The 14732-nt window shown below is 42.5% G+C and overlaps 1 protein-coding gene across 3 annotated transcripts in view; it reads right to left on the reverse strand.

Moving 5' to 3' along the window:
- The window catches only part of DCLK1 (doublecortin like kinase 1), a gene marked incomplete at its 3' end in the record, with an annotated part of 550874 nt that overhangs the window by 248994 nt on the left and 287148 nt on the right, over nucleotides 1-14732 (reverse strand). The gene's annotated exons all lie outside the window — the stretch shown is intronic.

A 14732-nucleotide genomic window follows, 5' to 3' on the forward strand; every position in this document is an offset into this window, starting at 1 on the left:
GGGGTCAGCAGAACAGCAATTACTACAATGCACCAGCAAGTCAACATCTGCATGAAACCACTTCCTGTCTAATGCAATCAACAGGGCAGCTTCTCCACAGGAATTTCAAAGGAAGGTCTCCAGCATCTGTTACTAGTAAGAAACATGTTATGTTGCAGTTGTGCAGGAAGATGGGGTAAGGAAAATAGAACTATTAACTGTCACATTTATTACTTGATGTATCAATAGGCTCAGAGGTAATATCCCTTTATTTTTATAATAGAGAGAATGCAGCAACATGTGGAAAAGGAGCACCCTTTTTTCCTTCTGAATATAATATTCCTTGATAGCAATAAAAGTCAGCATATGATTTCAGCAACAAATATGTTTTTTAGTAACTGATGCCATAATATGTACATGATGTTCACTGGGGTGACAACAGAAGAAAAATAGCTGTATCATAACATGAATATAAATATATCCTTTAGACCCCTTCTACATCTAGTTGAGACAAAAATGTAAACCTTCATAATAATAGAAAAATAATAGAAAAAAGACAGTTATTACTGAGATTTAGATATACAGACGAAGATAACTATATGCCCATTACTCAAGCTATGCTCAAATTTAAAATGCTCATGTTATCTAACTTCTCATAGTCATCTAAAAAGCAAGTTTTCAAACAACCTTTTTATAGTTATTCAACCTACAATTCTTCAATAACTTTGAGAGCTAAATGCCATTTTTCAAGTAAATGTGGTCAAAATGAATAATTTCAAGCATATTGATCTCTGTCTTTGGATATACGATGTACTATTTTGTTCACAATGTGTATAATGCCAACACAAGGCACTGTAAACACTGCTGATTTCTATCTCATTTCAATTTCCTGTGACCATTTGGAGCAAATCCTAAAGCAGCCAATTAGAGGCACACATTCAGACTGTAGGAAACAGACTTTCTAATAGCATTTCCCTTGGATATCTGAGAACCATAGTCAAACCTTCCTGGGGTGTTAGAGTTTTTGGCCTGTGTTTACTATTAGGTCCTTCCTTGTTTGTAGTTTCATTTGCAGGGTCTCTCTGGGGTTCCACTCTTTGTCAATCCTTGGTGACACTACCCTGACACATCCAGGAGCTATAAGACTTACAATAGTAAGGTGGGAGAACAAAACATTATTTAAAGTCCCTAAATGCAAATATGTGTAGGTTCCAGATAGTTTTTCCAATTAATCTCTTATTTCCAAATAATCACTTAGCTGTAGTTTTAAGAATGAAATTTCTATAACAGTTTGATAATAAGCATTAAGTATGAATGAGGTACTACCTTGGTCGTCAGTGCTTACTCTGTCTGTAAGGCTTGACAACAAAGGTGACTTAAGAGGAACATTGTAATTATCAAGGAAGATGGACTGAGGGTCTTCAATAGCAGTGTCAGAAGCTCAGGTTAAAAACATGTTCTTTGCATTCAGAACCTACTGTCTATTTTACCACTCTCTTTCATTCTGATTCCAACCATGACCCTGTTCATCTTTACATTCAAGACACAGCTCCCCTACCCAGCTTTCTTGGTCAGTGTTGGTGTCATCTTATCCAACCTCATACAGGCCATTTTCATTCTATCTGCATAAATCTGTATTGTCCCTATATATACTAGTTATCATATAGAATGTACATAGGAAATGAGTAAGACATAGTCATTCCCTCAGGCAAAAAACTGTGAACAATTAACCCTAAAGAGCATATTTCCTAAAGTGTGGGTTGTTAATAGTTTCTGTGCAAATAGACTTGGGAAATACTGAGTTTATCAGATATAGACAGGTGACTTCTGAAAACACTTAATGTGCTAATGTACATCACAACTCCAAAAAGGAGATAGAAAGATTCAGTATTTTCCAAAATTATTTGATTCCAGAACTCTTTTCTCATACAGCAACCATAGGTGAAAAGAACTCTAGGAATACACAAAACAAAGAACAGTTACCCACTCTCCTCATAGGCAGCATTATTTCTCTAGCTGTTTGTTTTTTTGTGTTGTTTTTACTAATGCAAACATTTATAATGGGCCTACTCTGTGCCAGGCTATGTGCCAAACATTTGATGACAAATTTCTGATAGATGAAAAGTATTGTTTTCAAAAGGAAATTGTCCTTTCTTTCTATGTATTCTCATCACTTGCATTTTAGAACATCAGATTGCTAAGCAGATTACATTCAAATATGTGTGTATGTTCTATGCTACTGCTAAAAGAGCAAATAATACAGGGTGGATCAAAAGTAGATTTACAGCCCTAGCCAGTTTGGCTAAGTGGATAGAATGTTGGCCAAGAGACTAAACTGTCCCAGGTTCAATTCTTGTCAAGGGCACGTACCTCATTTGCCGGCTCGATCCCTAGCCCTGGTCAGAGAGTATGTGGGTGGCAACCAATTGATGTCTCAGATCAATGTTTCTCTCTCACATCGATGTTAGAGAGAGTCCTTTCCACTCTCTCTAAAAATCAGTGGAAAAATATCCTCGGGTAAGGATTACCAATAACAAAAAGTAGATTTTTAGTTGTGAGTACACAAAACAGAGTTTATTCTTGTATTATTATTACTGAGGCCTGATGCATAAAATTCATGTAAGAGTAGGCCTTCCTTCCCCCGGCTGCTGGCACCGGCTTCCCTCTGGCACCTGGGACCAAGGCTTCCCTCCAGCACCCGGGATCCGGGCTTCCCTCGCAACCCCAGCTTCGTCTGGAAGGTCATCTGGAAGGACGTCTGGAAGGATGTCCTGTCTAATTAGCATATTACACTTTTATTATTACAGATTATACTAGAGGCCTGGTGCACAAAATTCATGCACTTGGGGGGGGGGGGGCTCAGCCTGGCCTGCGCCCTCTTGCAGTCTGGGAGCCCTCGGAGGATGTCCAACTGCCTAAACCAGCAGACGGACATCCTTAGCACTGCTGTGGAGGTGGGAGAGGCTCCCGCCACCACCACTGCGCTCGCCAGCCATGAGCCCAGCTTCTGGCTGAGAGGTGCTCCCCCCTGTGGGAGTGCACTGACCACCATGGTTCAGCTCCTGCATTGAGCATCTACCCCCTGGTGGTCAGTGCACATCATAGCAACTAGTCGTTCCACCATTCGGTCTATTTGCGTATTAGCCTTTTATTATATAGGATTATTTTCCATACAAATAGTTGTAAGCCTACTTTTGCCCCACCCTGTATTATCAAGACTATAACTCGCATAAGCAGGTTGTCAGCCAACTGCTTTCCAACATGTACCAATGACCATCCTCCAAACAAAGAACAGAATAGACAACCATCCAGCTTGGACAGTTTAGTTATAATTCTGTAGGAAAGTGGGAAATGAAACATAATGAACTTCTGATGTTGCTTCCAAATCCAGGATTCCAAGAACATAAAAGAAATGTGGTGATTGCTAAGGAAAAGTAACTGTCATCACCCAGTACAAAACAATAAGGAAAAGTCATTTCAGTCTCAAGCAACATGTATTCATTTACCTCTCAATGTTCAGTGACTGAAATCAAAGAATTTGTTGAACTATCAGAAACTGTGATGTTTTCTGTGTTCTCTGCTCTGGTATCATTTAGCAATTTCTCTGCTCACAACCTCCCACTAGAGAAGGTGGATATGGTCAGTAGATGAAATTCAAATTTATAAAACTCCTTCTTGTTAGAAGCCTTGGTAAAAGACTTGATAGCAGAAGCGCCTTCAACACAAGCTTACAATAAAGAAGGATTTAGAATAATCTGTGCACTTCAGTTATCTATACTCACTCTGTCATTGATCTAAAAGTAGCTATACTGTATTCACTTTACACTAAAGGTAGCTATAGTGTAACAAAAAAGAATCACAGAGAAGCACTTACAACCATTTTCTCCAGCACACTGGTGTGCTGCAAGGATTTTTAAAACATGCAATACCTGACTATTTAGTCAGGGCACTGACTTCTTTTCCCTTAGATTGTCAAAAGAAAAATGACAATAGCCAACACAATAGCCATCATGTGAATGAATAAAAATTATACCTATTTTGCTCTGGCCGTGTTGCTCAGTTGGTTAGAGCATCGTTCTGTACACCAAAGGTTTAGGGTTTGATTCCTGGTCAAGGCACATACCTTGGTAGGTTGTGAGTTCAGTCCCTGGTTGGGGCACATATTGGAGGCAACTGATAGATGTTTCTCTCTCACATTGATGTTTCTCTCCTTTTCTCTCCCCCTTTCTCTCTAAAATCAATAATTAACATATCCTCAGTGGGGGAACCAAGATGTCAGCATAGGTTAATGCTGGTACTCGGATTCTCCCACAACCACATCAAAATTACAAGTAAAATACAAAACAACTATCATGCAGAACCGCCAAAAATCTGGCTGAATGGAAATCCTGAAACTAGAGAAGTAAAGAAGCACATTGAGACTGGAAGGAAGGGTGGAGGTGTGGAATGGCTGGTCTGACACCCACTTGTGGTGTGTTTTTAATCAGGAGGGATATCTTAGTTAAGGAGGCTTCCAGGGAGGAGGAAAGGGTCCCAGCCCCACACCAGACCCCTCAACCCACTGTTTCTGAGCCAGGAAGAGAAGTTCCCGTAACTTTGAGCTATAAAAACCAGTGGTGATTGTGGCTGAGTGACACAGAGACTACTGGAGTCCCAGGAAGTTTCTCTTAAATATCCAGCATATGGACCTACTTGGACTCACTCCTTCTGGGCTCCAGCACTGTGTCAGCAGCTTGAAAGAATCCAGGAACATGTGGGAAGGAACTAAATTTTCTGGTATCAGGGCAAGGACTTTGGAGCAACTTTCTCCTAGGCAAAAAGGCTGGGACTTCCCCACTACAGAGATGACTGAGTCCCCATCAACCTGGCCCACACAGTTCTTCCCACCTTAGTGATTCCCTAAGATCCCATCCCCCCAATTTTCAGCTTTACCCAAGTTGTTTGCAGTGTCTTTTACATATGAATGGAATGGCCTGTTCTGGCTCAGGCTTCAGACTTTCCTAAAATCTTTCAAACAAGCAGCAGCTAGACACATGTGTCTCCTATCTCTCTATAAGTGGCCCCAGGCCTGGCACTAGCAGCAGCTTGCCAAGATTCACAGCTTGGACTCTCTTGGGCATCTCTAAGCCCAACATAGGTTGCAGTCATCTGTAGCGTGCTCTGTAGCTCATGCCAGGTGGCCCCAGGCAGACCACAGGCAGTGGCTGACTTTGCACCTCCCAAGAGGCCCTAGAGCCAATACACCTGATGGACAGCTTCAGACCACACTAGATTACAACTCTACTGTATCCATGAACAACACACTCAAGGGGTGGACTCAGTGAGCACCAAAGCCCCACTGAAGCAAGTCCTGCTCCATAGGGGTGTCTTCTGCACAGCAACTCTTCCACTGTAGTGGCAACTGGTCCTCACAGCCAGTTGGCATGGAGGTCAATTCCTCCCAGTGACAACAACAGCAATCAAGGCTCAACTACAACAGGACAGTGCACACAGCCCATACAGGGGTGCAGCTAGAGTGCCAAGCTCAGGTGACTGGGGAGGTTGAGTCACTGGACCCTACAGGACACTTACCACACAAAGCCACTCTACCAATTTCAGGAGACATATCAGCTCTACCTAATACATAGAAACAAACACAGGGAAGCAGTCAAAATGCAGAGACAAAGAAACATGTCACAAATGAAAGACAGATGAAATCTAAAAACAAACAAACAAAACACACACACACACAAAAAACCTAAATGAAATGGAAGCAAACAAAGTGCTTCCTATAGAGTTCAAAACTATGGTTATAAGGATGCTCAAGGATCTTAATGAGAGCTTCAAGGAACTTAGTGAGAATGTTAAGGTACTTTGTGACAATTTCAAGAAAATTAGTGAGAACATCAAAGACATGAAAAAGGACTAGTCAGAAATGAAGAATACACTAACTGAAATGAAGAACAGTTTACAGGGAATCAACAGTGGAGTAGAGGATGCCAAGAATCAAATCAGTAATTTGGAATATGAGGAAGCCAAAAAACACCCAATCAGAAGAGCAAAAATAAAATAGAATTCAAAAATATGACCATAGTGTAAGGAGCCTCGGGACAACTTCAAGTGTACCAGCATTTGCATCATGGGGGAGCAGGAAGGAGAAGAAAGAGAGCAAGATATTGAAACCCTATTTGAAGAAATAATGACAGAAAACTTCCCCTACCTGGTGAAAGAAATAGACATACAAGTCCAAGAAACCCAGAGAGTCCCCAACAAGAGGAACCCAAAGAGGCCTGCACCAAGACACATCATAATTAAAATGCCAAAGGTTAAAGACAAAGAGAGAATATTAAAAGCAGCACGAGAAAAGCAGTTAGTTAGCTACAAGGGAGCACCCATACAGCTGGCAGCTGATTTCTCAACAGAAACTTTGCAGGCCAGAAGAGAGTGGCAAGAAATATTGAAAGTGATTAAAAGCAAGGACATATAACCAAGATTACTCTATCCAGCAAAACTATCATTTAGAATTTAAGTCAAATAAAGAGCTTCACAGACAAGCAAAAGCTAATGGAGTTCATCACTATCTATCTAACCAGTATTATATGAAATGTTGAAGGGTATTCTTTAAAAAGAAAAAGATAAAAAAAGATAAAAATTATGAACAATAAAATGGCAATGAATACATATCTATCAACAATTGAATATCAAAATAAATGAACAAGGAATCTAATGAACAAAAAAATACCCTGATGAATAAAATAAAACCCAAGATATGGAAACATGGAACAGACTGATTAATCTCAGAGGGAAGTGGAGAAGGAGTCAGGAAGAGATTAACTAAAGAACTTATATGCTTATGTCCATTACACATGGACACAGACAATAGGGTGAAGGCCTGGGGTGGCGTGGGATCTGAGTGGAAGAGGTCAAGTGGGGGAGGTCAAAGGAGGGAATATCTGCGATACTCTCAACAATAAAGATATTTTAAAAAAAAAAAAAAACATATCCTCGGGTGAAGATTAAAATATTATACCTATTATTGTGTATCAGATTGGCAAAAGATATACATTTTTTGGTGTACTGCAGAATTTTAGTAATTAGTTTATGTGTGCCATGAGATGAAAAAGGTTTAAAATCACTGTTCTAGGCCAATTATAATTTGTGAATTTTCCCTTACCAGCGGTTCTCAACCTGTGGGTCGCGGACAATGAAAATACATCCTGCATATCAGATATTTACATTATGAATCATAACAGTAGCAAAATTACAGTTATGGAATAACAATGAAAATAATTTTATGGTTGGGGGTCACCACAACATGAGGAACTGTATTAAAGGGTTGCGGCATTAGGAAGGTTGAGAACCACTGCCTTAGGCATTACTGTACTTTCTGATATCAAAGGATTAGAAAAGGTAGAGAAATGTAAAACAGTGTTTTGAATAATGATCTGATTTTTACTTATCTATGCAGTGTTATTCCTTTTAAATTTTAGATTCTCAGAATTAAATATGATAACCAGCTTTCAAAAAAGTTCCATTTATGGATAAAGAAAAAACATGCTCTTCCCTGGCCAGTGTGGCTCAGTTGGTTGAGCATTGTCCCATGCACCGAGAGGTTGCTGGTTTGATTCCAGGTCAGGGCACATGCCCAGCTTTCAGGCTCAATCCACAGTAGGGATCATGCAGGAGGCAGCCCATCAATGTTCCCTTTCTCTCACTCTCCCTCTCCTTTCCCCTCTCTATAAAATCAATATAAACATCCAAGTAAAAAACACAAACATGCCTCTTGCTACAAGGAGATAGTGACAGTTGACCTATTCTTTTATTAAATCTCTGCACACATGTTGGAAGCATCCATCAAAATTTGCAAAGACACAGATATCAAGTTTGAGAAAAGAGAGAACTCCAACTTATCTTCTTGACTTATTCTTTTCAGAAAAAAAGGCTGTTCTTTCCTACTAGTGTGGTTTTTGGTATGTTTTTTTTTTTTTTCCCCAGTAGGTGTCCTCTCCTACCTAACTCTTTGCCTATTGAAATTCTTGCTCTAACTCAAAGCTCACTTGAAGATTCAAGCCTTATCTTCTCTATCCACTCTAATACAAAGTGACTCACCTTTGCTGTGAACCCTTAGTGACCATTCAATAAATGTTTATTGAACACCTATTATTTTCCAGCCACTGTGCTAGGCCTTGAAAATACAACTGCCCTTATCCTTAACCTATTTTTTTCTAGTGTGTATGTGTACAGACTCACACTCCAAAGAATTCCTATCATACTGCTGTGAATTAGTAATTCAGCAGAGTACTATGTATTAGCTTCCAGTGGTTTTGTCATAAGCTTGAAGGCAGTTGGATGAGTTGCAGCCCTTTCTCTGCCACCACCACTGAATTGGTGTCAGGAAGCCCCAGTCAGCTATCTTGAAACATGTCATATTTTTTTAAAAAAAGATCCTAAATTTAGTACAGGCAGAAACAGTGTCTCCTATTGGGTATGGTTCTTACACAAAACAGAGACATCTTATCTGGCACCATTTCACAAGAGCACAGCCTTGTTGCCAAAGCCTAGGTTCTTAATTAAGCCAATTTGACCGCCTAGATGTTAATTTGTTCCTCAGTGTATCATATCAACTGTTTTAAAGATTAGATGAGTTAAGACCAGGAGTCAGAAGATAATAAGTCCTCAATAAATTTTAGCTATTTTTTATTAGCCCAAATGTATTTTTACTTCAAAATCAATATAAATCAAATGCATACCTAACACAGGCACACCTTGGAGATATTGCGGATTCAGTTCTAGACCACAGCAATAAAGCGAGTTACAACTTATTGCTGGTGGAGGGTCTTGCCTTCAATTTGTAAAAAACACAACCCCCATGAAGCACAATAAAATGAGGTATGCCTCTATAATCAAAAAATTTAAAAAACATAGTATGTAGTTCCTAGGCACTGTACCAAAGGCTTCTTTCCTAAGTAGATGTGGAGAGAAAGTAGTCTATGGGTGCCCCTTCTCACTTTGGGAAGAGGGATTTTATTAGTATACTAGAGGCCCAGTGCACAAAAATTTGTGCAATCAGGGGGAAGGGGGGGGGTCCCTCAGCCCGGCCTGCGCCCTCTCACAGTCTGGGACCCCTTGGGAGATAACGACCTGATGGCTTAGGCCTGCTTCCTGGTGGCAGAGGACAGGCCCAATCCCTAGGTGCAGCCCCTGGTCGGGCTCAGAGCAGGGCCGATTGGGGAGTTGGGGCGCCGCCCCAGAGCAGGGCAGATTGGGAGGTTGCGATGCCACCCTCAGTCAAGCTCAGGGTAGGACCAATTGGGGGCTTGGGGCACCGCCCCCTGTCACACTCAAGGCAGGGTCGATGGGGAGGTTGCGGCACCACCCCCTGTCATGCACAGAGCAGGGCCAATCCGAGGGTTGGGGTGATGCCCCCTGACATGCACAGAGCAAGGTCGATCAGGGGGTTGGGGGGCCGCACCCTGTCACACACAGAGCTGCAGGGCGATCAGGGGGTTGGGGAGCTCTCCCCTATTAGGCACAGAGCAGGGCTGATCAGGGGGTGGGGTGCCTTCCCCTGTCACAAACAGAGCAGGGTGGATAGGGAGGTTGTGGCCCCGCCCCCTGTCACACACAGAGCGGCAGGGCGATCAGAGGGTTTGGGCGCTGCCCCCTGTCATGCTGATCCCAGTGCCGGGAGGCCTCGCAGCTCCGCTGATCCCAGTGCTGGCAGGCATATTACCCTTTTACTATATAGGATAGAGGCCTGGTGCATGTGTGGAGGCCAGCTGGTTTGCCCTAAAGGGTGTCCTGGATCAGGGTGGGGGTCCCCACTGGGGTGCCTGGCCTGCCTGGGTGAGGGGATGATGGCTGTTTGCAGCTGGTCACACACCCTTCAGGGTGGGGGTCCCCATTCGGGTGTCTCGCCAACCTGGGTGAGGGTATGAGGGCTGTTTTCAGGCTGGCAGGTGACGGAAGCTCCCAACCACTCCTTTCTTTATTTTTTTTTTTATTCTGGTCCAGCTTTAGCTCCGAGGCTCCAGCTCTTAGGCCTCCACTCCTGAAAGCAGGTATCTGGTTTGTTTCGGTTCTATAATCGAAACAATGTGTAACTCCAGCTCTGAGATCCTGGCTGGCTGAAAGCAGGTTTCTGGGGTTTTGTTTAGCTTCCATATTTGTTACAATGTTTCAAACTGCAGGCTCAGAGGCCGGCAAGTCAGGTGGGGGAACGTTGGTTTCCTCCATCACTGAAGCAAGCAAGCCTCATGTTAGTTTCAAACTGCCTGGCTGCTGGCTGCCATCTTGGATGGCAGTTAATTTGCATATCACCCTGATTAGCCAATGGGAAGGGTAGCGGTCGTACGCTAATTACCATGTTTCTCTTTTATTAGATAGGATATTATTTTGGTGAAAAACATACTTTGGATTAGTATCAAGGAATTGGTGCAAAGCTGGTAGAAGTTACTAACATGAAGCTGGTCATGCTTCTGATTTTTATTAGGCTTCCACCAAAAGGATGCTGTGAAAATCATTTGGAAGTAGGTTCACCTGCTCCCGCAGGTATATAGAGTCCTATGAACCATTGTCTTTACTCAGGGCCTCTTGGGATTTGTCACCAACTTTTGGTTTTTTTGGAACCCAGAGATTTTTATTCCTCTAAGAAAACTGTCTTCTGTCAAAATGCTCCTACATTAGAAAAAAATGTATACATATTATATGTATTTCATAAATGAGGTAATCAGTTTATGGCCTGCAATGCTTAATAATCTATCAATTTTCAATTCTAACTGCTGCTATGATTATTATAGGAAATCTAACTCCATATAAAAACATCCCATTTACTGCATCAGAGTTTATCTCTGATAGTGCTTAGCATAATGCCATACCCACTGTATCTCAAAAAACATGGTTGATTAGAATTGCTAGATGTGATGAAAAAAGCCCTTGAAAGGAGATCAAAATACCTGGGTTCTGAACCTAGATTTTCCATAATCATTGTAATACTTATGTTACTTAATTTCTGTTAGTGATAATTTCTGTATTAGTTCTCATATGTTTTACCACAATAATTATATGATGAAGATATAAAGAAAAGATGAAAATTCTTATGATGTGATATAGCAATAAAAATAGTAATATACATCACTACATCTAATCCTCTCTTCTATGAAGAAGACAGACTCTATTTGGCAATAGTTTGATGTAATTACTATCCCTATTTTACAGATTAAAAAATTTACCCAGAATAAACAGAGGTCAGTAGGAATTTGAAACCAAGCCAGTTAGAACTTAAATTCAGATACTTAGTTATTAAGCTGCAGAAAAACAAGTCTATTCAAATACATAGAAACTTATGTTTGTGTATTATAAATGTCAGTTAATGAAACCATTGTAATAGTTTATAGTAAAAAATGTCTAATAAATTTTTTAATGAAAATTTAATTCTTTGACTCAAAGCCAAAACAAAACACACCATATTCAGTGTTCTGACTCTCCTTACTTGAAATCTGAATTTACATATTTTCCATTTAACTTGTCATTACACACACTCCTCCTGGGAGACTAAGTTGCTTACAGGAAGAAATAAAAACACAGAGACAAATATGGACTTCCTCTCCTCTGAGCTTCCGGTTTGCGTTGCTCTGCAAGGGCAGAGATTCAAACAAAAGCAATAATAGCATCTGCTATTTCTGAAGCAGGACTGTGGAATCCATTCCCTCTCATTGTAATGAGATCTCCATGGTGATGCTGATGTCAGGGAGCTGGGCAAGATTTCAGCAGTGCCCACAGGCCAATATTTTCTTTACAAGAGCGCCCTCTACCAACAAAACACGGGATATCTTTTCAGTCAGGTCCTCTTTTGTTCGGAGCCACAGCCATTATGACTTACTTCATCAGGTGTCTCTCAAGATGTTTAGATAATAAAATGTTTTACTATTATCTTTTTAAACAAACAATTGCAAAAATAAAAGCCATGAAATTCAGTCCACTTATTGGAATACTGGAATTCTCGAGTATGACATATCTTTTCAGTTTTAATTTTCTTTTAAAAATCTTTATTTATAATTTCTCATTAAAATAAAAAAGGCTTAAATGTTCTGTTATCCACACATTAACGAGATACTTTTTACCAAGAAGAAATGATTGTATCTTTGTTTAAAACAGTGGCTCTCAACCTTGGATGCACATTAGAATCCCCTGGGAATCTTTTTAAAATCCTGATTTCTGAGCCTCATCCTCTGGAAATTCTGTTTCTTTGTTACTAATGCTGTGGCCCCACCCCATAACAAAGAAACAGAATTTTCAGAGGATGAGACCCAGAAATCAGGATTTTAAAAAGTTTCCCAGGTGATTCTAATGTGCAGCCAAGGTTGAGAACCACTGGTTTAAAAAAATCCAGTCACCTGTGTTTTTAAGGCACCAGAAATCAACTTTCTTCTTTCTGCACAATTTGTAATGAGACCATTATAATTAGTTTTCAGTAAAAACTTGGCACACATAGGTTACCTCATACTGCCAAACTTCATTTTGAGGTTTCTCTTCCAATTTCATTCCATACTTGGTTTCTTTTCTCCACTCAGCATTGAGCATTGTTATGCCAATAGATAATATGTCAATAATTTTTCTGTTCTATGAGCACATAATCCCATACATTCCTGGTTCTAAAATACATTAACACCAGAGGCCCAGTGCATGACATTCATGCACTGGGGATGGGGGATCCCTCAGCCCGGCCTGTGCCCTCTCGCAGTTTGGGACCCCTCGGGAGATAATGACCCGCTGGCTTAGGCCTGCTCCCGGGTGGCAGAGGGCAGGCCCAATCCCTAGGTGCAGCCCCTGGTTGGGCTCAGAGCAGGGCCGATTGGGGAGTAGGGTGCCAGCCCCTGTCATGCACAGAGCAGGGCAGATCAGGAGGTTGCGATGTCACCCTTAGTCACGCTCAGGGTAGGGCCGATTGGGGGGTTGGGGTACCGCCCCCTGTCACACTCAAGGCAGGGTCGATGGGGAGGTTGCGGTGCCACCCTCTGTCATGCACAGAGCGGGGCCAATCAGGGGGTTGGGGCGCTGCCCCCTGTCACGCACAGAGCAGGGCCCATCAGGGGGTTGGGGAGCTCCGCCCTTTTACGCACAGAGCAACCCCCGCTCTGGATTGGGGGTTGGGGCACCGCCCTCTATCATCCACAGAGCAGGGCCAATCAGGGGGTTGGGGCGCCGCCACTCTCACACTCAGGGCAGGGCCAATGGGGAGGTTATGGCTCTTCCCCATCACACACAGAGCAGGGCCCATGGGGGGCGGGGAGGTTGGGGCGCCGTACCCTGTCACACACAGAGCAGGGCCAATCAGGGGGTTGTGGTGCCGCACTCTGTCACACACAGAGCCGCAGGGTGATCAGGGGTTTGGGAGCTCCCCCCTATCAGGCACAGAGCAGGGCTGATCAGGGGGTTGGGGTGCCTTCCCCTGTCACGAACAGAACAGGGCGGACAGGGAGGTTGTGACCCCGCCCCCTGTCACACACAGAGCTGCAGGGTGATCAGGGGGTTTGGGTGCTGCCTCCTGTCACACTGATCCCGGTGCCAGGAGGCCTCGTGGCTCCGCTGATCCCAGTGCTGGGAGGCATATTACCCTTTTACTATATAAGATAGAGGCCTGGTGCATGGGTGGGGGCTGGCTGGTTTGCCCTGAAGGGTGTCTTGGATCAGGGTGGGGGTCCCCACTGGGGTGCCTGGCCAGCCTGGGTGAGGGGGTGATGGCTTTTTGCAGCTGGTCACACACCCTTCAGGGTGGGGGTCCCCACTGGGGTGCCTGGCCAGTCTGGGTGAGGGGCTGAGGGCTGTTTTCAGGCTGGCGGGTGACTGAAGCTCCCAACTGCTCCTTTTTTTCTTTTTTCTTTTATTCTGGGCCAGCTTTAGCTCTGGCTCCAGCTCTGAGGCCACTGCTGCTGAAAGTAGGTATCTGGTTTGTTTGGGTTCTATAGTCAAAACACTGTATCAACTCCAGCTCTGAGATCCTGGCTGGCTGAAAGCAGGTTTCTGGGGTTTTGTTTAGCTTCTATATTTGTAACTATGTTTCAAACTGCAAGCTTAGAGGCCGGCAAGGCAGGCGGGGAATGTCGGTTTCCTCCATCACTGAAGCAAGCAAGCCTCATGTTAGCTTCAAGCTGCTGGACTGCTGGCCGCCATCTTGGCTGGCAGTTAATTTGCATATCTTGCTGATTAGCCAATGGGAAGGGTAGCGGATGTATGCTAATTACCATGTTTCTCTTTTATTAGATAGGATATTATGTTGTCATAAAAATTCATTACCCAACATTCCTTTATTACCTTTTATTTCACTGATGATAAACTTATGCAAATGATAACATTTACAACCCTTTTTCTAGATAGACATTTCTGATAAAATTTAAAAAAGTCTTTTAAAAAAGCTGTCATTCTTTTTTTATTATATTTTATTTTTTAAATATATATTTTATTTATTTCAGAGAGGAAGGGAGAGAGAGAGATAGAAACATCAATCATGAGAGAGAATGATAGGATGCCTCCTGCATGCCCCCTACTGGGGATCGAGCCCACAATCCAGGCATATGCAGTGACTGGGAATGGAACCATGACCTCCTGGTTCATAGGTCGACAGTCAACCACTGAGCCATGCAGGCAGGGCGGGAAGTTACAGTTTTTATTTTATTTTATTTTATTTTATTTTTTTGGTAACTCTGTACTCCTCTCCACAGAGGCTGCAGCAACTGTATTCCCACCAACAGTACATGAGGGTTCCCTTTTCTCCA

This window comes from Myotis nattereri, assembly GCF_964212035.1.
Source record: "Myotis nattereri genome assembly, chromosome: 2".
NCBI classification, from domain to species: Eukaryota; Metazoa; Chordata; class Mammalia; order Chiroptera; family Vespertilionidae; genus Myotis; species Myotis nattereri.